The 24,662-nt window shown below is 40.9% G+C and overlaps 1 pseudogene; it reads left to right on the top strand.

The window, feature by feature from the left end:
* The first annotated feature begins 21,506 nt into the window (after window positions 1-21,506).
* On the top strand, window positions 21,507-23,823 carry LOC120247926 (annotated as a pseudogene).
* The last annotated feature ends 839 nt before the right edge of the window (window positions 23,824-24,662 follow it).

Here is a 24,662-nt window from a genome sequence, read left to right as displayed (position 1 = left end):
CTACAGGATTAAAGCATAGGAATAATTATAGGCATCTTGGTATGTATGGCGCAATTATTGCAACAATTTACCCTTCACAACAGTGTACAAATGTGCTGTCTCTTCTAGCCAGTATTTCTCCAATTCTTTATTTTGAAATGATTATAGACTCCTAGGAGGTTGGAAAGTGGTAAATAGTAGAGTCCCCTGGGCCCTTCACCCAGTCTCCCAATGGTGACATCTTATGTAACTGTAGTGTAATAGAAAGCCCAGAAATTGACATATGGTGGTACAATACTGTTATCTAGGCTACAGATTTTATTCATATTTCACCAGTTTTTATATGTGTTTGTGTGTGTGTGTGTGTGTGTGTGTGTGTGTGTGTGTGTGTAGCTCTAGGCCATTCAATCCATATACAGACATATGTAATCACCACTGCAGTCAGGATACAGAACGTTCTATCACCACAAAGAAACTTCCTTTATAGTCACGCTCATCTGCTTCAGTCCCCGTCCCCTGGCAATCATGAATCTCTTCTCCATCTTCATGGTTTTGTCATTTCAAAAATGTTACATAAATGCAATCATATAGTATGTAACCTTTTGAAATTGGCTTTTCCCCCCTCAGAATGTTACACCTGATGTCTGTTCAAGTTAATGCATGTATCACTATTTCACTCCTTTTTATTGCTGAGTAGTATTCCATTATGGCTATGTTATCAGTTTGTATCAGAGACATTTTCGTTGCCTCTAGGTTTCAACTGCTATGAATAAAGCTACATGAGCATTCATGTATACATTTTTGAGTGGACCCATGTTTTCATTTTTTTGGAGATAAATACCCAAGTGCAGTTGCTGGGTTTTATGGTAAATGGATATATAGTTTTGTAAGACATTGCCATACTCTTTTCTGGAGCACCATTTTATATTCCCACCAGCAGTGTACCAGTGATCCAAGCTCCACATCCTCTGCAGAATTTGGTATTGTCACGATTTTTATTTTAGTCATTCTAATGTGTAAGTAGTAATATCTCATTATGGTTTTTTTATTTAAAAAATTTTTAATGTTTATTTTTGACAGAGAGAGAGAGTGAGCAGGGGAGGGGCAGAGACAGAGGGAGACAGAATCCGAAGCAGGCTCCAGGCTCCGAGCTGTCAGCAGACCCCGACGCGAGTCTCAAACCCATGAACTGTGAGATCATGACCTGAGCCGAAGTCTGATGCTTAAGTGACTGAGCCACCCAGGTGCCCCTCTCATTATAGTTTTAATGTCTGTTTTCCTGCTGGCTAATCTTGACCATCTTTTCACGTACTTATCTGCGATCTATAGCTTCTCTTTGGTGAAATGTCTGTTTGTCTTTTGCAGAACTTCTAATTTGATTGTTTGCTTTTTATTGTTGAATTTAAGAGTTCTTTATATATTCTGTGTAAGGTCTCTTGTCCAGTGAACAGGGTTGTGCTGGTGTCCGTTTCTGGATTTTGATATTGTAGTACAGTTCTGCAAAATGTCACCGTTGGTAGACAGAGGGTTTGGGGCTCAGGGGCCTCCACTACTACAGCGGCTGACTTTTCCAGATACGGGGCTTGCAGATACTTTCTCCCTGTTTGTAGCTTTGTTTTTCATCCTCCTGGTGGAGTCTTTACTCTGTAAAAGCAGAACATGAGTTTTTACGCAGTTTAGCAAGAAGGAGAGACAAGAAATGGCTCCAATCTTTCTGGCAGATGTTTCTTCATCTCTTGGTGTATAAGCCTTCTGCCTGGCTTTAGGCTCCCGGAAGCCTGGGTTCCCAGCCTCTTTTGGATGGCTGGCATTGGCCCCGTGCCATTCCTTTTTTTGCTACTCTCCTGGTCTTGGCTTCTAAGAACACCTGATCTGAGGTGTCTGCTACCCCGAAGTAGAATTACAAGAGCTGGTGTAAGATGTAGCTGCACAGCCTTGTGAAAGAGCCATTTAAACCCAGGCTTAAACTCTGCGATGTCAGCATGAGCCCAATGCGGGGCTTGAACTCAGGAACCATGAGATCATGCCCGAGCCAAAATCAAGAGTCAGACGCTTAACCGACTGAACCACCCAGGCGCCCCAAGTTCCAGTCTTTCGTGATAAAGCCGAGGATGGCACGTATGCCCTATCCGTAGGTGGCCAGGGGTGAACACAGGAAGGATACATGAACAAGGCCCCCTTGTAGGGTCCTGCCATTCGCTACTTGAAAGAAGAGAAGGTGTATGTGGAAGGGAAGAGAATCGAGGCAGACAATGATCGTGTTCATTCTTTCTGAGTTCAGTTATCATGCTTCATGACTAGAACCAGGATTTGCTTTTGTTTGATGAACATGATTAATCCTACAAATGAACAGTCGTTAATTAGAGGAAAAGACATTCATTGCTCTTGCCAGGCTTACAATTCCAGCTTTATAGTCATAGTGTGAACTGAGGAAATGGTTAATGAAAGCCAGTGTTGCGCTGGGGCCAGTTCCTACCTTCCAAGAAGAGCCGATGTACCTCTTCCCAGCTCTGCTTTCAGTGATAGCTGTTGGTAGTTTGAAATCAGCCATGGCTAGAATATTTATGCCCTGAAATTAGCAAACACAGCACATCAGGACTTGTTTTCTCCCTTGGGGAAGTCAATTGTTCAACATTAACCAGTTCACCACTGGGTACGTACCAGTGGGTAATTGTGTAGACTCTGGAGAGGAGACAGACACAATTCTGCTCTCTGGGACCTCAAATTCTAGGAGTCACAATCCCCTTTTGGAGCCCAGACCTCTTCTGTCAGCTCTTTTCTTCAGTGGCCCCACCCTAGCTCACCTTGCCCTTCCTTTCCGTCTTCTCAGGCTGCTTCTTTGCCTTTGGGAATTCTCATTTCGTTGTTAAGCAACCTCCTTATAATCTCAGTACTTTCCCTAACCGCCTCTTGCATTGCCTTGATTGACGATTGTATTTCTGAGGGTTGCCTTTTTTTCCTTTTTCTTTCTTTTCTTTTCTTTTCTTTTCTTTTTTTTTTTTTTGCAACCCTCTCGAGTGAAACTCATTTTCCCATGTCCCTAGCCCGTGATGGGTCTTAAGGAGTGGCTGTCATTCTGTTGGCTTTGTGTGCCCGTTTCAGACCATTTTATACCACTTTTATTCAACTGCCCCTCTTCCCATATTATCCAGTGAGACCATCTCCCTTTCATTAACCCAACGAGAGAACATAGTAGGAGGAACAGGTTTGGAAGGGAAGATCTTGACTTCGGAAGTATGGGTGGGGGCTATTGCTGGGACATCCAGGTGGGAGATGCCCAGCCAGATATTGGAACACAGCTTCCAGGGGTCTTTGTAAGCGAGAAACTTTGTGGGATTTCCCTGGAATCAGCCTAGGGCTTCATTTCCTCTTTCTGCTGCTTTTCTGCCTTCCTTTCTAGCACTGGATAAGGAACAGACCAGGGTCCACCAGAGATAAGACAAGATGTTCTTTTATCTTACAAATCATCCAATTAAAATGAATTTATATTTAGTGTAGTTTCAGTAACATATATTTCATTTTCACTTCAAAAATTGAGGATCCAGTGGTGTATGGCGTACTGTTGTGGTTCACAATCAAATTGTCTTTCAGAATCATCTGAGGCATGTATAAAAACAATTCACACACGGGACAATGAAATATTCCCAGCATTCTCAAGTATCCAGTTAACCAAAAAAATCCCTTTCTGACCATTTTGATTCATTAAAGTACACTTGAATGCACAGGTCCAGAACAGCAAAATAAAAGCCCACACTTTGGCAACCTTGATCTGTTTCCCCACAACTCACAGGAAAGAAGAGAGGGACGCACAGCCTCTACTGGGATCTATCTCCCTTTCTACATGGCACAAACCCATCCTGAGAACACATACCGCCGTCTGATACACATACCTTAACAACTCCCCTCTTGTTTTTCCCTGGACCACACTGGTTGACATTGGAACACCAAGAACTTTTTGATAGATTTCTAAAGAAGGAAATCCTCTCCAGTTTTATTGCCCCGATCCTACCTATTACTGTCTAAATGCTTTCAAATTCTGAAAGAGCAAGGCGAGAACATGATACAGTTATCAGTCCAAGTACTTTCAATGCACTCTTCTGTCACCAAAGTGGTTTTTATTGTTCTTTTATCAGCAATCGAGATTTTATAAAGTGTGTGCTGTATTAATAATAGACCAGGTTGATGAGTTGCTTTGCTATCAATCAATTTACTGAGCAATCATCATTACAAACCACTTAATCTTCACTGTGACAGCCTGTTATAACACCAGGAGAGCTTCCATGATTAATGTATAGTTGGCAATCCATATACATCAAGCAGATAGTGCATATAGTAATATTTGCCACAGTTAATGCAAAAAGTGAAGGCAGCAAAAACGGGTTCATTATGACGTGGAAGTGCACCTTTCCAGGGAGAAATAAGGATTTGAAGTGCATTCACGTATCTATCGCATATGTAATTCTTTGTAAATCTTTTGGCTGTGCATGCCATTCAGCCTTACACATCATTATGAATACTGAGCTGGGTCCTAAAAAATGTTGACCCCATTTTACAGGTATAGAAATCAAGGCATAGAAAAAAAGTTTGTCAACAACATATAAATAAAGTAACACATAATTCTACATTTCTGATTCTAAGCAACTTCTGAGTGATTTTGATGTGATAGAAATATAAACAGGCGAAAGCACTAAAGGTTTGGAGGAAACCTAGAGACATTTTATTTTTCATTTCTTTTGCCTAAATCTAGTAGGACGAGATGTAGTATAAAATAGTGGTTAAGTGCAGCCCTCTAGCATGGCACTGTCTGGGTTCATATATTGGCTGTAACATTTTCTAGTTGTGTGATATTGGACAAGTAGTTTTAATTTCTATGTGTTTCAGTTTTCTCATCTGTAACAATAAGGATGATGATGATAATGGTAGTACCTGTATCATTGGATTGCTAAGAACAGTACACAATCAAGATTTAAGGTGCATAGAATGGCGTGTGGCACATGATAAGTGGTATATAAGTGTTAGCTTACATATATAAAGATTTTGCAGATCCCTTAACTCATTGGTTAAGCATCTGCTGGATGACTTGTGTAGCATTTCTAAACTGACTATATTGGTTTATATTGTTCCATCCAGAATAGATCATCAATCTCATTCTATGTAGTCCTCTTTTATTTGCTACTTTTTGTTTTTTTGGTAGGCTCTATGCTGGAGCTGTGCATGGGGCTTGAACTCACAACCCTGGGATCAAGATCTGAGCCGAGATCAAGAGTTGGATGCCTAACCAACTAGGTCACCCAGATGCCCCAAAGAAGGACACTGTTTTTATTTATTTTATTTATTTATTTATTTATTTATTTATTTATTTATTTATTTATTTTGAGAGAGAGAGAGAGCATGAGCAGGGGTGTGTGTGGGGAGAGAGAGAGAGAGAGAGAGAGAGAGAGAGAATATTAAGCAGGCTCTACTGACTGAGCCACCCAGGCACTCCCTCTTCATTCACTACTTCAAGATTAATTCCCCTCCTTGGCTTTCTTGCTTCAAGTTAAAATAATTACAGATCTTTTCATGTTTTCATTGTAGCTCATATTTTCTTATACCTTAATCACCTCTTTCCAGTGTCTCTAACTCTATCAGGAACTATTTTGCCCATTGATGAGTATGACTCTGGATGTCTGTTATTATTTTTATTTTGATTTTTTGGATGCCTTTTATAATGGAATAATGGTTTCTTAAGTTTGTTTGTTTGTTTGAAAGGCTCATGAGAGATTGCCTAAGGCAGTGTTCTCAAAATGTGGTGTGCATTAGAATCACCAATGGCTCTTACCAGAAATAAGGATGCTTTAGGCCCACCCTGAAGATTCTGATTGAGTAGGTCTGTTGGGCAACTCCCACAGCTATAGTTTTTAAAACCTTACAGGTGATTTTTGAAGCGAAAGAGGTGGGAGCCACTAGGGCATATACTTCCCTGTAGACAGAACCAGCTAAATGTCCTGGGTTCAAATACTCAGGACACTCCTTAATGGGAAGCTAGAGCTTAATGCAGTCGGGTGTTATGGTCCTGCATTCTCAAGGAGCTGTGTTATTATTATCATCACCAATAATGATATTTACAATAGAATAATAAAGTTGACACTTATGTAGGACTTATCTATCAGGCAATGTTCTAAATACATTATATTGACATACATATATCAAAGTATTTTTTTATTAAACAATTTTTTTAACATTTTTAATTTATTTCTGAGAGTGAGACAGAGACAGCATGAGCAGGGAAGGGCAGAGAGAGAGGGAGATACAGAATCCGAAGCAGGCTCCAGGCTCTGAGCTGGCTATCAGCAAAGAGCCTGACGCGAGGCTCGAACCCATGAACCGTGAGATATGACCTGAGCTGAAGTCAGACACTTAACCGACTGAGCCACCCAGGTACCCCATGGTATTTAAGCTCCATAACCCTATGAGGCAGAGGCTACCTATCTTATCTTATTTATTTATTCTGATTTTATCTTTTTTAAAATATAATTTATTGACAAATTGGTTTCCATACAACACCCAGTGCTCATCCCAACAAGTGCCCTCCTCAATGCCCATCACCCACTTTCCCCTCTCTCCCACTCCCCACCAAACCTCAGTTTGTTCTCAGTATTTAAGAGTCTCTTATGGTTTGCCTCCCTCCCTCTGTAACTTTTTCCCCCTCCTCCTCCCCCTGGTCTTCTGTTAAGTTTCTCAAGATCCACATATGAGTGAGAACGTATGGTACTTGTCTTTCTCTGACTGACTTAGTTCACTTAGCATAACGCCCTCCGGTTCCATCCACGTTGCTGCAAATGGCTGGATTTCATTTTTTCTCATTGCAAAGTAGTATTCCATTGTATAGATAAACCCCATTTTTAGCAGAACTACCTACCATCCTTGTTTTCAGAAACAAAAACTGAGATACAGAGAAGATATTAGCTAACCATATTGACCACTTAACCCTTTGCCAGGTTCTGGGATAAGTAATTCTTTCACATGAATCTAATCTTCACAACACTTGACCTCAGTGAAGTGGGTTCTTTTCCAGAGTCCCTGCTGCTGGTGGGTGAGAGCACCAGAACAGGAGCCCAGGTTTTCACTGATCTCAAAGTCTATGAGCCTTAGTTGTCAAGCTAGGTTATCGCCTTTGTATTTTAACAATACGGAGAGTAAGAATTGAGTGTATAACCATCACTGATTTATAGACCCTTTTATGATGAGGTAAAGGTGTTGGGAAAGATGTCATTCTCTGAAAAGCCTTTTGAAGCCTGGTCTTGATGAAAGTGGGAGGAGTTTCATTCAATATATTCTGGAGACAGGTCTCCCTAAGTGTGAGTCCAGTACCGTAAGGCGGGAACCTCTATCAGGCCTTCCTCGAAAGAGTCTTTACAGAAATGTTTGCGAAGCCCTAGGTTTTTCAGAGAACGAAACAGGAGGAGCTAGTCAGAAGGGCTTCTTGGGTGAACATTTCACTTATTCTTAAGTCTTGAAAATGTTCTGCAACAAACCTCAGAGCACATGAGGAAAGGTGCTTGTGATGCATCTAGGCGTGGAAGGCAATGGCTTTGGGTAACAAAGTACTGGAGGGGAACATTTTTGACGTATTAAGGAGACAGACAACCCTTGAACTTGGAACTGGGGACTTGGAAATCTGTCCACGATGCACTAGTTGGGAGGCTTCGCCAGATTTTGACTTTCTCATCTAGGAGAAAGAGGCAAGACAGGAAGGCCCTTGCTGTAGTTCTTTGAGTGCCAAGGAGACTAAGCGTATTTTTCTCTTGGGCAGTTTTGGATTGCCCCTGCTCTTTGCACACACTGGCATTTTGGAACTGGATGGGATTCTACAGACTCAAAGACGAAAACCAGTTTCTTTGGGGTATAAGTGTTTCCTGTCCTTCACTACAAATAATATAATAAAAAAAAGCACAGGCTATTAGTAAGAAGCAACAATAGAAAAATAAAGAGATGGAATAGTATATAAGAAATAATCTGCCAATGCCTAGGGGAAAAAAAAAGTAAATAAGGTAGCAAAGGCCTTATCCGTCTTTCGTGACAGAGATGGTTTCCTTTGCAGGAGAGGATGGAATTTGGGGGAGAGAGTAGATTTGCCACTCCAGGTGTGGCCTGCAACCCAGGCGCGTGGAACTTACCTGGGAGCTTGTTCAAAGTCAGGATCTCAGGCTCTGTCCCAGATCTATTGAATCAACATCTGCATTTTCACGAGCCCAGTAGATGGTTTATTTTCACTTGGAGCTTTGTGAAGTGCTGGGGTAGAGGAGTAACGTGGGGTCTCTCTTCCCTTTGCTGCTTCATTTTTGTGTTTCCTCAATGGGGAAAACCTTTGTGTGTGGGGGGGAGGGGGGGAATGAGCCTTTTGCATGGTGAATGTAGAGACCCACCTTGGAAAAAGCACAGAAGCTTATTACTGTCTCCTTCTCTAGTCTTGACAGTGAAAGAAAAACCAAGCAATGGCTGGGCCTTTCCATTTACATTACTCTACATGTAAGTAGGAACACAGAAATCATTACCCCATTCTCCATGGGCAAGGCTTTGTGCATGTGACAGTTACTTGGTTGTGACACTTTTGTTCATGGCTGAAAAGTATTGAGAAGCACCCCTAAATTGGCTTCAAACTTGAGGTAGGCAAGGAACTCCTGGGGGAAATGAAATAAAGTTGGTAAAGAATCATTCTGATGGGTCAGGTATTAAGACTAACTACCTGTGTACTGGTGTGGGAGCCTGGAGCCCTGGCTGTAATTGAAAACCTGAATTTCCCTTTTGTGATACAAGTAGACAGTGAAGTCCCCATAGTTGAAAGTATTCTAAAGTTATTTTCAGCCTATATAGGGACTTTGTCTTATCGTACAAAAGCACCAATATAAAACCTTTTGTTTTTATTTGGTGAACTATTGACAAGTGGAGTTTGTGTGGCTCTCTCATCCTGGAACTGAATGAAAATACCAGCTACACAGTTTGGGTTCTGACTGTGGTTAAGCATATAGTTTCGTAAAAAGAGGTTTTGGCCATCCAAAAATCTGAGGGGTAACCACCTGCCGGGGGTGTGAATGGATCCATGCTTCCAAATGTAACAGTATTTTGAAGGGCTTCCAGGGATTACAGACTACTATGAAACAGGATTTATGTGTATAAATCCATTGTCACATTGAGACCCTTCCTAAACAGCATCTACAAATAATTGCCAGGCTTTGGATCCTCAATAAAATGATAACATTTATTGATAGTCCTGCTGAGTCTGTGATCTCCAGCTACTCAGCCAAGGCTGCAGTTTCTTAAGAGGACATCAGGGATGAGATCAGAATTTGAATCCAGATCCAGCTTACCTGAGACCTCACAATTATATTTTCTATCAGGGTCATCAGCAATGAAGGAATGGCCTTATTTGTTTACATCTCCTGGAGAGAACTGAAGAATCATCTACTTGCTTACATCTTGGAAAACCTACCAATCAGCCAGTGAGCCAGTCTACCAACCATGCATCCAGTTTACCTGAATACCAATTGATCAAGCAGGTAAGCAAACAACTGGTCAACCAAATGAATTGCATTTCACAAGTTCTTAAGTTCTGTGTACCAGACACTATGCTAGGTGAGGATAGTATAAAATTTAATAAGGGAAGGTCCCTGGTCTTAAGGAAAAGACAGACATTTAAGGAAATAAAAGCAATAATCTTAATATTAAATGATAAATGATAAAGTAGAGGAAACCATGTTTTCTGCTTGGAAATAGTGGTGAGATGGAGGGACAGGTCCAGGTAAGACACAGAGAAGAGATGACATTTCCACTTTGTTTTAAAGAGTGAATCTGAATGGTGAGATAACCTCTCCAAACCTAGGTCACAGCATGAGCAAGATCATGGAGGCATCAAAGCTCCTGGTTTGTTTAGAGAATAGTGGGGGCTGGGGAGAGCATGGGGGTGGGGAAGGCATATCATATAAGTGTCCTCCTCCACATGCCTAAATAGATTAATCTGAGCTCACATTACAGCTGCTCAGCACCAGATTTCTCCAAAATAACCCAAATAGGCTTGAAAAATGGTCATTTCCCACATGGAAGGATTTAGACCCCTACTAAGCAAAGCATTTTCATCTCAATATTAAGAGGGTTGGGTAGGTAGATCATTTCTAAGGGCCTTTACAACCCTAATGTTTTTCTGTCTCCATGTTATGTTTGAAAGGTAGGCAATTAGATAGAAATGATTAAACCTTAAGGGAAGCAGGTGTATCTCAAGCTGGAAGGTATCACTAGACATTTCAATCTGTTCTCTATTTCAGTCTCTATGTCACAGCTCGAAGATACTAGTTTGCACTCTCTGATCATCCTTAACTTTGACAAAGATGCTAAGACGTGTGCACTGTCAACTGTTTTTCTTTGTGTTGTGTTTACTGTTTCTGATTTAAAGAATGGCTTGTAATGAAAATGCAGTCAAGTGTCTGTGCTGTGTATGACATTGTGCTGATTTGCCTGATACCTCTTAGAGCTGCATGGTGATTAGAAGAACTCAAGGCCCTAGAAGAGGGAGCTGTTATGTGATGTCAAGGAAGGCGATTCACCATAGCAGATGACCAGGCTTGTCTCCAGGTGTGTCGGCCAAGAGAATGTTCTAGCTGTGATACCTTCTCACTTCCCCTTTCTATATCCTTGTCCCCTTTATTCTCCTTTCCCTTGGATAGCACCATGGAGTCATCTGGAGAGAGGAGCTATTTTTGGCAAACGTTTATTAGAATCCCTTGAATATCATTACATGGATTAACCACTTATTCTACATTTTGAGCCCTCAATAGGCCTACCTGCTTATAAGATAGATGTCTTGACAAAGATTTTCTCTTCAACCAAACTTTAGTCAGGTTCCTCTGAGTCGTCTTCTTGTAGGCCTTGACCTTGGCTGAGCCCAGTTTCAGCAAAGAATTTTGCTGAGCCAATTTATCGAGAATCCCCTCACCTTTGGAACATAAGCAAGCTCCTCTTTTCCTATTGTTTATGTATGATCAAACTCCTCATTGCAAGAATCCTATTAAGTCAGTATCGTAAGAATCTCCCTACCCTTGATATCTAATCAAGCTCCACTTAGTGATTTCCCTGTCACTGTCCTCTTCACACTGCTTTGCTACAAATCCCCAGCCGTCTTTGCCATATTAGAAATTGATTTCAGTCTCTTTCCCTTGTGAGACTCTCTCCCTTATTGCAATAATCTTGAATAAAGTCTTCCTGACCATTTTAACAAGTGCCACAATAATTACTCTTTGCCCATCTGCATGTGTCCTTGTGGTAGATAGGCTTCTAAGCACCCATAACCTTTACCACTGCCCCCCCCCACCCAGGCCTCAGGTGTTACCCCATGGTTATTTTGCAGATGTAATTAAGGTTACCTCTAACTAGTGAGCCTCAAGGTAAGGAAATTGGGGAGGCTGGTCTAATCACATGAGCCTATTAAAAACAGTTTTTTTATTGGGTAGCAGAAGAGGAAGTCAGATTCAAAGGAGAAAGGATTTAATGTACCATTGTTGATTTGCATATGGAGGAGCTAGGTGGAAATGATCTGAGAGTGGCCTCTAGGAGCTGAGAGTGGTCCGTGGTCAACAGCCAGCAAGGAAGCAAGACTTCAGTCCTATAGCTGCAAGGAATTTAAATCTGTCAACAACCTGAATGAGCTTGGGGGTTGACTCTTCCCCCAGAGCCTCTCAATAATGACCCAGGCTAGTTCACTTTGGTTTTTCAATTGTATTTTTTCTTTCTTTCATAGTTTATTGTCAAGTTGGTTTCCATATAACATCCAGTGCTCATCCCCACAAGTGCCCTCCTCCATGCCCATCACCCTCCTTCCCCTCTCCCTCACCCCCATCAGCCCTCAGTTTGTTCTCAGCATTCAAGAGTCCCCTCACGGTTTGCCTCCCTCCCTCTCCCCGACTATTTTTCCCCTTCTTCTCCCTCATGGTCCTCTGTTAAGTTCTTCCTAATCCACCTATACGTGCAAACATATGGTATCTGTCCTTCTCTGCCTGACTTATTTCGCTCAGCTTTGTTAATACCTTGATTTTGGCCTTAATGAGACCCTAAGCAGAGAAGTCAGATAAGTCTGCTCAGAGTTCTGACCTACAGAACAGTGAGCTAATAAATGGGTGTTATTTTAAGCCACGCAGTTTGTGGACATTTGGTACACAGCAATCAAACACTAACATACCTTATTCACATGTCAGCAAGAAGGTTGATTGACTGCCAACGTTTAGTTAGCTCTGCAGTCTTCTCTCTCTGGCATGGAGCCACATGGCCAGGCCAGGTTTCCCTTGAATTCAGTCAGCTCAACTCTCTTACTTAAAAGATAGGTAGAAATCAACTCTTTAGGACTTCGTGTGGCATGAGGCATTGAAAATAGAAGTAAGTAGTGTTTATAACACAAACTCATTCAGTTAACAAATATTTATTGGAGGTCTACTGTGTACAAAGTACTCAGGGATACATAAAATCATTCAGGGTAAGATTGAGGGTTTTATAACTATCTAATTTCTTACCCTTGCCTTTTTTGTTTTTGTTTTGTTTTGTTTGTTTTTGGTCTTGTTTTGTATTGATTTTACAGAATTGGGCCTTACATGAGGAGAATCAGGTTTATGCTAGGTATAGCCTACCTTACCTGGGCTGGTCAGGGTTATCCTGGGAAATCAAACTAACAGGATGAAGGTACAGATATATAGAAAGACATGGATATAAATAAAAATGTGTATCTAGATTACTTATCTAGATATACACTTTTAAATTTTTTAGTGTTTATTCATTTTTGAGAGAGAGAGAGAGTGAGCATGAGTAGGGGAGGGGCAGAGAGAGAGAGAGTCTGAAGCAGGTTCCAGGCTCTGAGCTGTCAGCACAGAGCCCAACGTGGGGCTTGAACTCATGAACTGTGAGATCATGACTTGAGGTGAAACCAGGAGTCAGATGCTTAATCGACTGAGCCACCCAGGTGTCCCTATATATTTTTAATCTATCTATCTGTCTATCTATTTATGAAGATATTTAATTTAAGGAATCGGCTCATGCCATTGTGGAGGCTCAGCAAGTCCCAAATCTGCAAGGTAGGCCATCAGGCTGGAGAGACAGGGAAAAATTGCAGTTCAGGTCCAGAGGAAGTTTGCTGGCAGAATTTCTTATTCTTTCAGGGAGATGAGTCTTTTTCCCTAAACGCCTGATTAGATAAGGTCCACTCGCATTATGGAGGTATTCTGCTTTACTCAAAGTCTACGGATTTAAATGTTAGTCTCATTTAAAAAATACTGAGGTCTGGCCAGGTTGACACATCACCCTACCTATTATGAGTAGACCAGCTGAAGAAGAGGCTTCTGCCTTTTCCTGACAGTCAACAGGGAAAGCCCTATTTAGTCTGCTTAGCAGAGAGAAAGAGAAGACTCTTGCCTACCCAGTAATGTCTGCCTCATCCCTAGCAACGTGATGAATCTTTCTTCTTCCCTTGAGGAGGATGCAGGGGAGGGCTGGCGAAAATAATGGAAAGTTTCTCATAGGCTCCAGAGATAACAGAAACATCTTGGCTGAGGCAGGAACTTGGGAAGTAGAAGAGAGGAGTCCTTCCTAAATTATAGTGCCTGGCTTCAAAGAGTTTATAGCTTAATTGGAATAATACAGAAATGACTGGTGACCCTTTCCCCTTTTGTTCTTTGGAGGAGAAATCAAAGAATTCGTATAATCGACATTACACAAGTGTCCTTTATCAGTGGTTTCACTTTCCATGGTTTTAGTTAGTCATGGTCAACTGTGATCCAGAAGCAGATGATCCTCCTTCTGATGTTCTGTCAGAAGGTCAAGAGTAGCCTAACACTGCGTCACAATGCCTACGTCATTCACCGCACTTCATCCCATCCCATAGGCATTTTATCATCTTGCATCATCACAAGAGGGATTAGTGCAGTACAATACACTATTTTGAGAGAGAGACCACATTCGCATAACTTTTATTACCTTATATTTTTGTAAGTATCCTATTTTGTTATTAGTTATTGTTAATCATACTGTGTCTAATTTATAAATTACATTTTATCATAGGTATGTATAGGGAAAACAGTATATAGAGGGTTCAGTACTATCTGTAGTTTCAAGCATCCACTGCGGCTGTTGGAACATATCCCCCATGGATAAGGGGGAGACTGTTTATAAATCATGTAGGGAGAGAAAATTCCAACTGTGAGTTATAAACTCAGGGATTCTAAGCTATCAGGACCCTGGAAAAGGACCCGCTGCTACTCTGTTTAAGACCAAAAGAGTCTTGGGAATAAGAGCCTGAGCTCAGACAGACCTGAATTCAAATACTGACTAGGCCACCCCCTGTGTGTGTGCGTGTGTGCGTGTGCATGTCTGCTCATGTGTGCATGTGTGTGTCTGATCTTTGAAATGAGGGTATGCGTACCTAACCTCACAAGACTTATGTGAGGATGGTTTGAGATATCTTCTGGAAAGCACTTCAAACAGTGCCCAGAATCTACTAGGAGAGCAACAAACTGGAGTTTGTATTATCATGAACAGTAGCAGTATGATCAGGAGAGATACCAGAGACGGTGGATGGGTGACGTGAATCTGTTCTCGAACACTTACCGAAGAGTGTGGGCTTGTTTATCCGCCTCCTCACCTTTACCAGTGGATAGCAGATGGGGAGCAATGGGTCTTTTCTCTATCCCTCCTGCCTGTGTCGTAAGTGACATTAACAGGACCTGCACACTAGAAAAATCAGAAGCGTGTATATTGTTTACCCTGCACATTGTTTGCTGTCTTATATTGTGCCATGACTTTTGTATCAAGCTTTGTGACCTTGAATGGAAACAGCAAGTTACTTTGGATTTAATTGTTATAATTTATTGCCTTTTCTGCCTTCAGCTGCTGACTGTAAATTTTTGTAGAGAAACACAAAATCGCTTCCTGTTCTTGACACATAAAGGGCTTTTTCTCCCTAGTTATGCTCATAATTTTATGCTGGGTGACCTTTGCATCTGTGGCTTGGTTTTATGATTTAAAAACTGTGCTTTGGCTGACAGACAATTCTGGAAATGATTTTTTTTTTTTACCTAATGCAAATTGCCTGAGCCCAAGACACAGCACAGGTTCCTCTCTTTATATTTCCTGTTAGCGTCACCAGCGTCATGCTGCCTATAAATCAATTAATTTGCCCTGGATGAGAAGCTCAAGTCCTGTGAATACTGCTTGAGAAAAATACCTTTGTCTCTACCGACTTTCATTTCTAACATGGAATTCCTGTAAAATCACATTAAGGGCAGTTGGAACGAAAAACAATCAGTTTCTTGTTTAGATAAAAGGCTCAGTTCTGATGTATAGCGGGGTCCATTTGAGTGGGGAAGAAGAATTTTTGTACTGATAATTACGTGGTTGTGTCTGAAGCCTCACCATCTTTCTCATCCCCTGTTGTATGTGAGGAAAAGGAAGTACCGTGGGTAATTGGTATGTGCAGCCCCCACTGGTTTGGGATTGTGGAAACACAGGCCAAGGCCTGGGCATCTTGTTGACTCAGTGGAACAGATGGAAAGCATGAAGATTCACCCTCATCAGCAGGTTAGAATTTGGCAACTTGAGTTTATGAGATTTAATATGGATATGAATAAATAATAAGGAAGAAAAAGTATTTATCCCCCACAAACTTAAATAATTTTTCCTTTCACAAAAATGCAATAAAAGCAAAATTAAAAGAAGTATTTTATTTTCTCATAAGCACTAATGAACAAGGGCAAGGCGGTCCCGGACTAGGTACTGTAACTCATAAGTCCCATTTAGGGCCGTATCACCCATAACCCCTTAGCTGGCCAATTTCCTGTTGAAATCCATGGGGAATTCACCAACTTCTGGAGGAGCAGATCAAGTCTCAGTGAAGCTCCTGCTTGTAAATTCATTCACTTCCCTCTCCTCTTTTATGGTGCATATATTATGGTGATCGGTTTTATTACTGCTAGAGCCATTTAGGAGAAAACCTGCTGGCAAATGATTCAGGGTGACCATGTCCAGCGGTGAAGTTACTGAGGTTATCTCGGGCCTGTGAAAGCCCAGTGCTAACCTGTACTCATTTCTTTATATGTTCTGCACATACATGGGGAACAAAATACAAAAATAAGGGGGCAGAGAAGACATTAAGGGGTTGAAAACCGTTTCACAGCAGTATCTTGTCAGCTTTCCAGCATCGTCTGACTTATCAAGATCCAAACTCTCACAGCTGGTGCACATTTTGATGCCAAATGACCAGCACGGCTGAAAAATGGAAGTCACCATGTACTCCCATACCAATTTCGTCTTCTCATTGCCCCACGTAACTTCGCAATGGTAGTTTGGATTTTTAAAGAGAATATATTTTTTCTGAGGGGTGGGCTTTTTGAGCTTAAGTCTGGGCCAAGTAGATGTATGGCTGAGAAGTAAAGTGAAACGAAAATCCTGCTAAATGCCTGCTTTAAAGTTGTCAACCAAAGCTATTGGCAGAAGTTCAGGTTCTTTCCAACAAGGTCGACCTGCTGGTCCAAGAACCAAGGACGGCAAAGGAACTGTGTGCTTGTGGTTTCCCATATTGGCTCGTTAGGTTTGAGTCGCCCGTATAGAATAGGAATCATTCTCGGGCTGCAAACAAGATCAGCCCAGCAAGAGCAGGCCCAAATGTAGGGTTCTTAAGAGGACAGGGCAGCAATGCTAACAGAGTAGTTGAGTTAGATGGGGACGAGTGGTGGTGCATCCATGTGAGAAAAGGTGTTCTGGGTGTGTGATTCTCGGGGGCAGTTTGAATAGTAAAACAAAATGATTTAGGAGGTTTCCGAATCACATGTGTATGAACTTATGTGTGTGCACAGACGCACACTCAGGATGTCTGTGTTTACAAATGCGGATCTCATAACGGTCCTCATGACATTGGCTTTTGGAGAGAAATATTTCTTTCAGCTGCCTGTCGGGTTTTGAAGGTTCACTCGAGTCCAGTTTCTGAGCCCCTCCAATGGGAGCAGAGCCAAAAGATCCTTTTGGTTGCTGGATTCTAGAATCAGCCTCATTCCCGTTGGCCCTGAGCATCTAATGTGCTTGGTGGTGTTCCTAGTTGTCTCATACGCTTCCCAAATCCCAGCTTTTCCCACTCCCGCCACGTCTGCCTAGCTTCTGTGCCCGAGTTCATGGTTTGGTTTTGAGTTTTGCGCTGGGACCAAGTTTGTTTTGAATACCTGCCCACTTGGCTCAGTTCTACTCAGATACTGCCTGTTTCCTCCACCAAGCCCTACATTTAAGAGTTCCTTTAAACTTCGGACATTGGCCTGCCTGGTGCTTTACAGACCCTGAAGTTGGATGACTGCCCCTTCCCCTGGCTGGACATAGTGCTGTCTTCTTTTGCCTTCTCACTTGAATGGACTAAGAAGCCAGAACGTGCTGTTCACCGGAGATTTTCTGTTTGATGACAGTTGATATCTGAAAGTTCATACTTTGACAAAAAAGGGCATTTTGGGGTTATAATACCTTGGAATGCCAAAATGAATGAAATATTAAATAACCAGTCATCTCAGTGTGGTTTAGTAATATATAACCTACTTGTGTATAGTTACATTTTTTTTAACAACTAATCACTGGTCTCATGTCTATGATTCCTAGCTCTCTCTATGATTTGGTGATTTGCTGTATCATTTTGTACCAGTTTTTCCTTTTTATATGTGTTACAAACTTTATTGCAATGTTTATAAGCAATAGTTGTCACAAATATGTGCAAGTGAGGTATGTATTTTAATTAAGTCTGTCACACATTTCTAATTAATTGAATAGACCAGGTATGAAACATACTGGTTTTATGTAAACCAAATTTTAGAATTTAAAGGATTTCTAAGTTGATGTTCTTTTTTTCTTTTATATATGTTTATTTTAGAGATAAACAGAGACAGAGAGAGAGCAGGGGAGGGAAGGAGGGAGGGAGGGAGAGAGAGAGAGAGACCCAAGCTCTGCTCACCACGGAGCCCAGTGTGGGGCTCAAACTCATAGTCTGTGACATCATGACCTGAGCCGAAACCAAGAGTCAGACACTCAACCCAGGTGCCCCAAGTTTAAAATTTTTTTAAGTAAGCTTCACGTCCAACGTGTGGCTCAAAGTCATGACCCCAAGATCAAGAGTCGCATGCTCTATAACTTGGTGTTCTTTAGAAACAGACTAGGAGGCGTGGGATAAAAGATAAAGGAGGAAGGGCTTAATTATGATGAATCATTTTATTCTCAGATAATATATTTCCCTATCATTTCTCTATTTTTCTGGGTTTTCATAACTGTGAATATACCAAATGTGATAATTTTATAAAGATGCCAAATCATAAATAATACCTCCTAACACTGCTAAACCAAAAAAGGAGTTTTTAAATCTGTAATCAGTCCTAAAATATTACATATATTTCCATTTTCCCCAGGTTAATACCTTGTTACCAATAATTGCCAATATCTTACACTTGGACCTAAGTAGATTTCTTTTTTTTTTTCTTAAATGTTTTTTTATTTATTTCTGAGAGAGAGAGAGCAACAGCATGAGCAGGGAAGGGTCAGAGAGAGAGAGGGAGACATAGAATCTGAAGCAGGTTCCCAGCTCTGAGCTAGCTGTCAGCACAGAGCCTGACACGGGGCTCAAACCCAAGAACCGTGAGATCATGACCTGAGCCGAAGTCAGACACTCAACCAACTGAGCCACCCAGGCTCCCCTAGATTTCTTTTTTTTTTTTTTAATTTTTAAATGTTTATGTCAGAGAGGGAGGGAGAGAGAGGGAGAAAGAGAAAGAGAGAGCAAGCAGTCAGGGGAGGGGCAGACAGAGAGGGACACACAGAATCTCAAGCAGGCTCCCGGCTCTGAGCTGTCAGCACAGAGCCCGACGCAGGGCTCGAACCCAGGTACCGAGAGATCATGATCTGAGCTGAAATCAGATGCTTAACCAACTGGGACACCTAAGCACCCCCTAAGTAGATTTCTAAATACACAGAGGAAAGACGGGGAGGTCCTATGTTCCAAAGCTGCCAGATTTGCTTCTTTGGGGTCTCTTTAGGCAGGCAAGGGGGGTGGTTCAAGCAGAAAAAAGTGGTGAGGCAACTCAGAGCCCCCCAACACACTTACTTGAGCTGTGTGCGGAACACTTTTCGGGCAGACTTTGAGGTAAAACTCCTGCTCTGTGCGTGTGTCTATTTAAACTTTTTGTATATGTTGCCGATTAACAGGAGCGAAAAATCGAGATTAAGAGGGGCTGACATGTCAAGCTGAGACATGGTCCTGAACATAGAATGGAACACGTAGAATCACTACTGGCACGTGTATACAGATACTTATCTATATGAATTAGAATTTTTCCGATACTAGGCAACCAAAGGAAGTCCAGAAACAAATTAGTTGTTGAGGTAAATGTCAGTTCATTTGACAGCTATAACCCCAGATTTCAAAACCGCATGTATATCCCAGGCAGTTTTGTGCTTCTCATTATCTGACTTGATAATAGGGTAAATAGTTTTGCCTTTGAACTCCTACAATCCACCTAACGAAATCAGTTCACTATATTAAAGTTCCATATAAGATTGTGTTTTTATAAAATCCCACTGATAAAAAAAATCTTCAAAGCTTTAAGGCTCACTGATTCAAAGAAAATAGTGTCTCTTTTACTGTAATGATGATGATAATAATAATCATTTCTCCAAAGTATGACCTTACCTATGATCTCATTTGTTACAACAGCCTGGTAAAATAGGGAGCATGGGAATTATCATTTCTATTTTACTGATGAGGAAATTTAAGTTCAAAATGGTAAAATGACTTACTCAGAGTCACAGGGCTGTTGCGGTCTGAAGCCAGGATTCCAGTCTAATTCTTGATTGTGCGCTCGGCGTTCTTTCCCCAACTGCCTGGCAGCCACACACCTAAGTGTTCATTGTTCCAACCCTTTCTCCCGAGAGCCTCTGATGTAGCAGTTCAGGGGCAGGGGCATCTGTCAAGGATGGAGATTCCTGATGCACCTTATGATGCGTTATATAAGGAGGTGCCACACTGGACTTGAATGGATATGTGAGCCTAAGATGAGAAGTTAATTAGACCTTTTGATAGCTAATGAGGATTCACATAATTTATCACCAGTAGAGAGCACTGTGAGATTAGAATTAATGGTGGGCCTTCCTTGAAGAAAGGATTGTTTATATCATAAATGTATTACAAAGGCAGAGTTAAAATGATTGATTTTAAGCAAGAATGATCTGCCCTTGTAATAGTAGATCATTTCCATCAGTTGAATCTTTGGAGAGCAGTCATTCAAAACTTGCGTTTAAATATAATATCAATATTAGAAGAAGTAGGCATTGCTTGCTTGTTGAAGGGAAATTGAAGAGATTCAATTCTGAATCAGAATCCAGACTTACCTGCTTTCTTCATGAATATCTTGCTCCCAAACTGCTGTTGCAGTATTCCTAACATAGAGCTCCTTCTCTCTCCTGGCTCCTGTGTGGCAAACGGGACTTCACACGTATGGAATAGCTTCTAACATTGGTTAGTCGAAAATATTACAGGGCTTCATTCTGATCGCCTTTATTTCTCTTGCTTGGCATTTGCGGCTGTTGGGTTTTCTTAGAACATTTTTCTGGTTATAAATATAAAATCAAGATTCATTTCAGAAGTAGCCTTCAGTGTATTCATCGTAGTCATATAGTTAAAGACATGCAGTAAATACAAATCAGTGCTCACAGTCGATGGACTGAAATATTGGCATTTAGTTGCAACCCGATTATGGCGTTTTACTAGTCTAAACACTGAGATGTATCACACAATGACTTTCGTGCTGTGGAAAGCTTTGAAATGGATCTGCCTTAAAGATAGATGCATTTACACTTCATATGTTTTCCATCATTTTTTTTTTTACCAATTTGCTAGCTCCCCAAACTAGCTGTATTTAAACAAATTCTTCCCCCATAGCCATTTTGTTCTCTGATTTCACCCTGCCGTGAAGTCTCAATGTGAAATTGGTGATAGCATGATTGATCATTTAGCTGACAGCATAATCATGAGCATGGGGTAGAAACTTAGCTTCGTATCCAGTAAGAGGAGAAGCTGGAACGCAGAGGTATTAAAATACGAGTATCTCAAACGAAAACAGAGGTAACATGAGAGCTTTAATGTTTGAATAAATCTTCTCCCCCCTGATAAATGTGCTTTTCTCTTCAATTTTGTTTCAGTACACAGGTTTTCTTATACGTAGTATATTTATTGAAATGGGCTCTCTTCCTTTACCCCTCCTCTGTCACAGCAGTAAAAGAACACCCCCCTCTCTCCTCCTTGCAAAATGAGCCTGCAAATGCTCTCTCCTCTAAGTCCTTAGTGACTTGTTTGCCTGAATAAGGAAGGGGCATGTCTGTAGTAATATTGCATGTTGGATGAGCCTCATTCCGAAAACAATCACAACCAGGTTTCTGTTTATACAGCCCATTAGGCGGACTTACTGTCACAGTGAGAGGTTAGCTAGCTGACCAGGTGCACCATGCGTGGAGGTGAGGATTTTGTGTTTTTAAAAGTGCAAGGAAGCTAACTGCTGGTGTGAAAATTGGGTCCCCCAAACATAGGTTCTACTGTTTTATTTCCCCAAAGGGCCTCTATCTGCACTTACCCACTATCCAGAACCATTGTGCCCATTGTTGCCATTGAATACCAAGGCCAATAGCAAAGATTTCTATGACCTTCAATAGGGCTTTCAAGTGGAGGTTGTTGTTTTTAATTTTGTCTTTCATATAAGGATTTGCATTTTAAGGCTGCTGTGAACGTTAATTTACTGACAGTGATAGATAGCATCTATGAAATACAGTATACAGTTCTCTGGAAAACACTAGTGTGAACATACACAGAAGAATGTATGATGAAAGGATTTCAAATCACTTGGGTTAAACATCCAGTAAGACAATGGGTATGAATGCCTTTTGTATACTCTAGAATCCCGCCACAACAAGATAGTAGTTTTGTAATAACTTTTCACATCTTATATATCTTGAATCTATTATTTGGAGCTGACAATTTTATGTATACAAGAATGTCTCTGAAGTGAAGGTATGAGTGGAGGTTAATGAATAAGCCCAAGTGGCAAATACTGAGACGCTTCTACTCAGCCCGTGTGAATAAATAAATCAAAAAAAAAAAAAAAAAAAAAAAAAAAAAAAATAAAAAACATAATATAATAAAAAAAAAAAATATTCTCAATGTATCCCGTGGCTTTTTGTAAGGTATTGTGCCTTTTTCTTTCCAGCCCTTTCCACTTTTCGTTTCTTCTTGTTTCCTTTGCTCAACAGTTGCTTCCCATTTTTGCTCTATACTTGACTTATTATCTTGTTTACATAGTTGAGCTTATAAATGATAAAAGCATGAACAGAGAAATTTATCAGAAGCTTCCATCACTGAGCAGAAGCTCTCAGATTTGGGGTGTGATTCACTTGTGTCTTTCATGTAATTTTTGCTCTCTTTGCAGGCCAGCCTTGTTCCAGCCAGAACTTGTGGTTGCTACCTTTCTCATTATTTCCTTATTTCAGGTTCCAGTGGTGTGCATGTGTGGGGCTTTAGGAATATTCTTCTTATGCTGTAGGTATCCTCTTAACATATACCTAAGAGTTGCGAGCATGAGGAGTAATGGGATAGACTTGATACAGCTCAACTTTTTTCTTGTCTGGGAGATCTTGTATTACACAATAATAGAAAATGTGGAGCCAGAACACAACATATGGGTCTCCAAATATCACATGATCCTCTCTATATACTACATAGCAGAGTTTGGCATAACCCACCTTGGGCCAGGTCCAACATGGTATTCAGTTCCTGGCAGTGCTAGAAACACATGGTGAAACACAGAACCGCCACTAACCAAGCAGTTCCGTGGCTGTGCCCCCAAGGATGGTGTAGCGGTGGGGCTTTGGTGTTTTCCATAGAAAGAAACAAACATACGCAAATATGGGTGTGTAGGGAATGATCTTGTTTACCCACCTTCCAGTGGGGCTTCAACACATTCTTCTATTTCATCCTGCCCATTTGTAGACAAATATGACATTTGTTTCAGTGACTCTATGACTCTTAATAGAATTGACTTCAGGAAGAGTCTGTTGTATCATCCTGCCGTCACAGCCATGGCCACATTGTAGGTACTCAGTAAGTTTTCATTTTAGTCCTGAACGAACGCATCTGTCGAGATGAAAATAAGGATTTCCAAATTAGATTCATTTTGCTGGTCTTTCACCTTTGGTACCTCCAATTACTTTTCTCCTTTGAAAGGTTGATCTCAAGCAATATCGTTGCTATTCCTAATTAAAAAATCTCCGCTTCCTATATTAATTGAGAAAATGTTTACCAAATGCCTAGCATGGTTCTTGACACGTGGTAGGCAGGCGTTGTTAGAATCAAAGTTTGTTAAGCTCTTCCTCTCCAACCAGGGCCAGGCAGAAAGGCTCCTGCAAAGAAGGGTGGTAAGAAAAAGAATGGCTGTCCCGCTGTCAGTGAGGTGGTGACTAGAGGACATAGCATTGACATTCACAAGTGCATCCATGGAGTAGGCTTCAAGAAGCGTGCCCCTCAGGTACTCAGAGAGATCCAGAAATTTGCCAGGGAGTATATGGGAGCTCCAGATGTAGGCATTGATACCAGGCTCAACAAAGCTGTCTGGACCAAAGGAATAAGGAATGTTCTATACCATAATCCATGTGCGGTGTTCCAGAAAATGTAATGAAGATGAAGATTCGTCAAACAAACTCTATACGTTGGTTACCTAGATACCTGTCACCACTTTCAAAACTCTACAGAAAGTTCAGGCGAATGAGAACTAGCCGCTGATTGTCAAATAAAGGCATAAAACTGAAAAAACACAACAACAAAAGTTTGTTAAAAATAATGTGACTTGTACTGTAGGTTCAATTGCAAGAAATGAAAGAAATAACATATTAAGAGGCTGTAGCATCTATGAGCTGTAATGCAAACAAAGGAATTGTAGGGATACAGATTAGCCTTGTACCGTATAGAAAAAATATGTGAAAGGGAAGGAGATCCAAGAAGGAAGAACTGTTTTAATCTCCTATTATTAAAATTCCATCTTATTTTGGATATAAGTAAATGTCGTTCCTTGTACTTGTCTTGACATTTAAAAAACTGTGATACAATACACATAACAGAATTTACCATTTTAACCATTTTAAAGTGTACAGTACAGCAGGATTTAGTACACTCACAATGCTGTGCATCAATCACCACTCTCTAGTTCTAGAACACTTTTATTACCCCAAGGGAAACCCCATACACATTAAGCAGTCACTCTCCACTTTTCTCTCCTCTAAATCCCTAGTAAGCACTAATCTTTCTCTCTGTCTGTGGATATATGATATAAATGGAATCATACAATATGTGGTGTGGCATTGGGCTGCTGATTTATTTCATTTAGCATAAAATGTTTGCGATTCACCCAAGTAGCACATATCAGCATGCAGCATTTCATTCCTTTTTAGGGCTGAATAATGTTCCATTGTGGATAGGCCACATTCTGTGTGTCCACTAATGTATTAATAGACATTTCAGTTGTTTCCACCCTTGGGTTATTGTGAATAGCGCTGCTATGAACATTTGTATGTAAGTTTTTAGTTTGAACACCTGTTTTCAGTTCGTGTGAACGCAT

Source organism: Hyaena hyaena, unplaced genomic scaffold (genome assembly GCF_003009895.1).
Source record: "Hyaena hyaena isolate Hyena2069 unplaced genomic scaffold, ASM300989v1 scaffold_555, whole genome shotgun sequence".
Classification (NCBI taxonomy): Eukaryota; Metazoa; Chordata; class Mammalia; order Carnivora; family Hyaenidae; genus Hyaena; species Hyaena hyaena.
The sequence above is the reverse complement of the archived record's forward strand: the minus strand, read 5'-3'. Positions and strand labels throughout refer to the sequence as shown.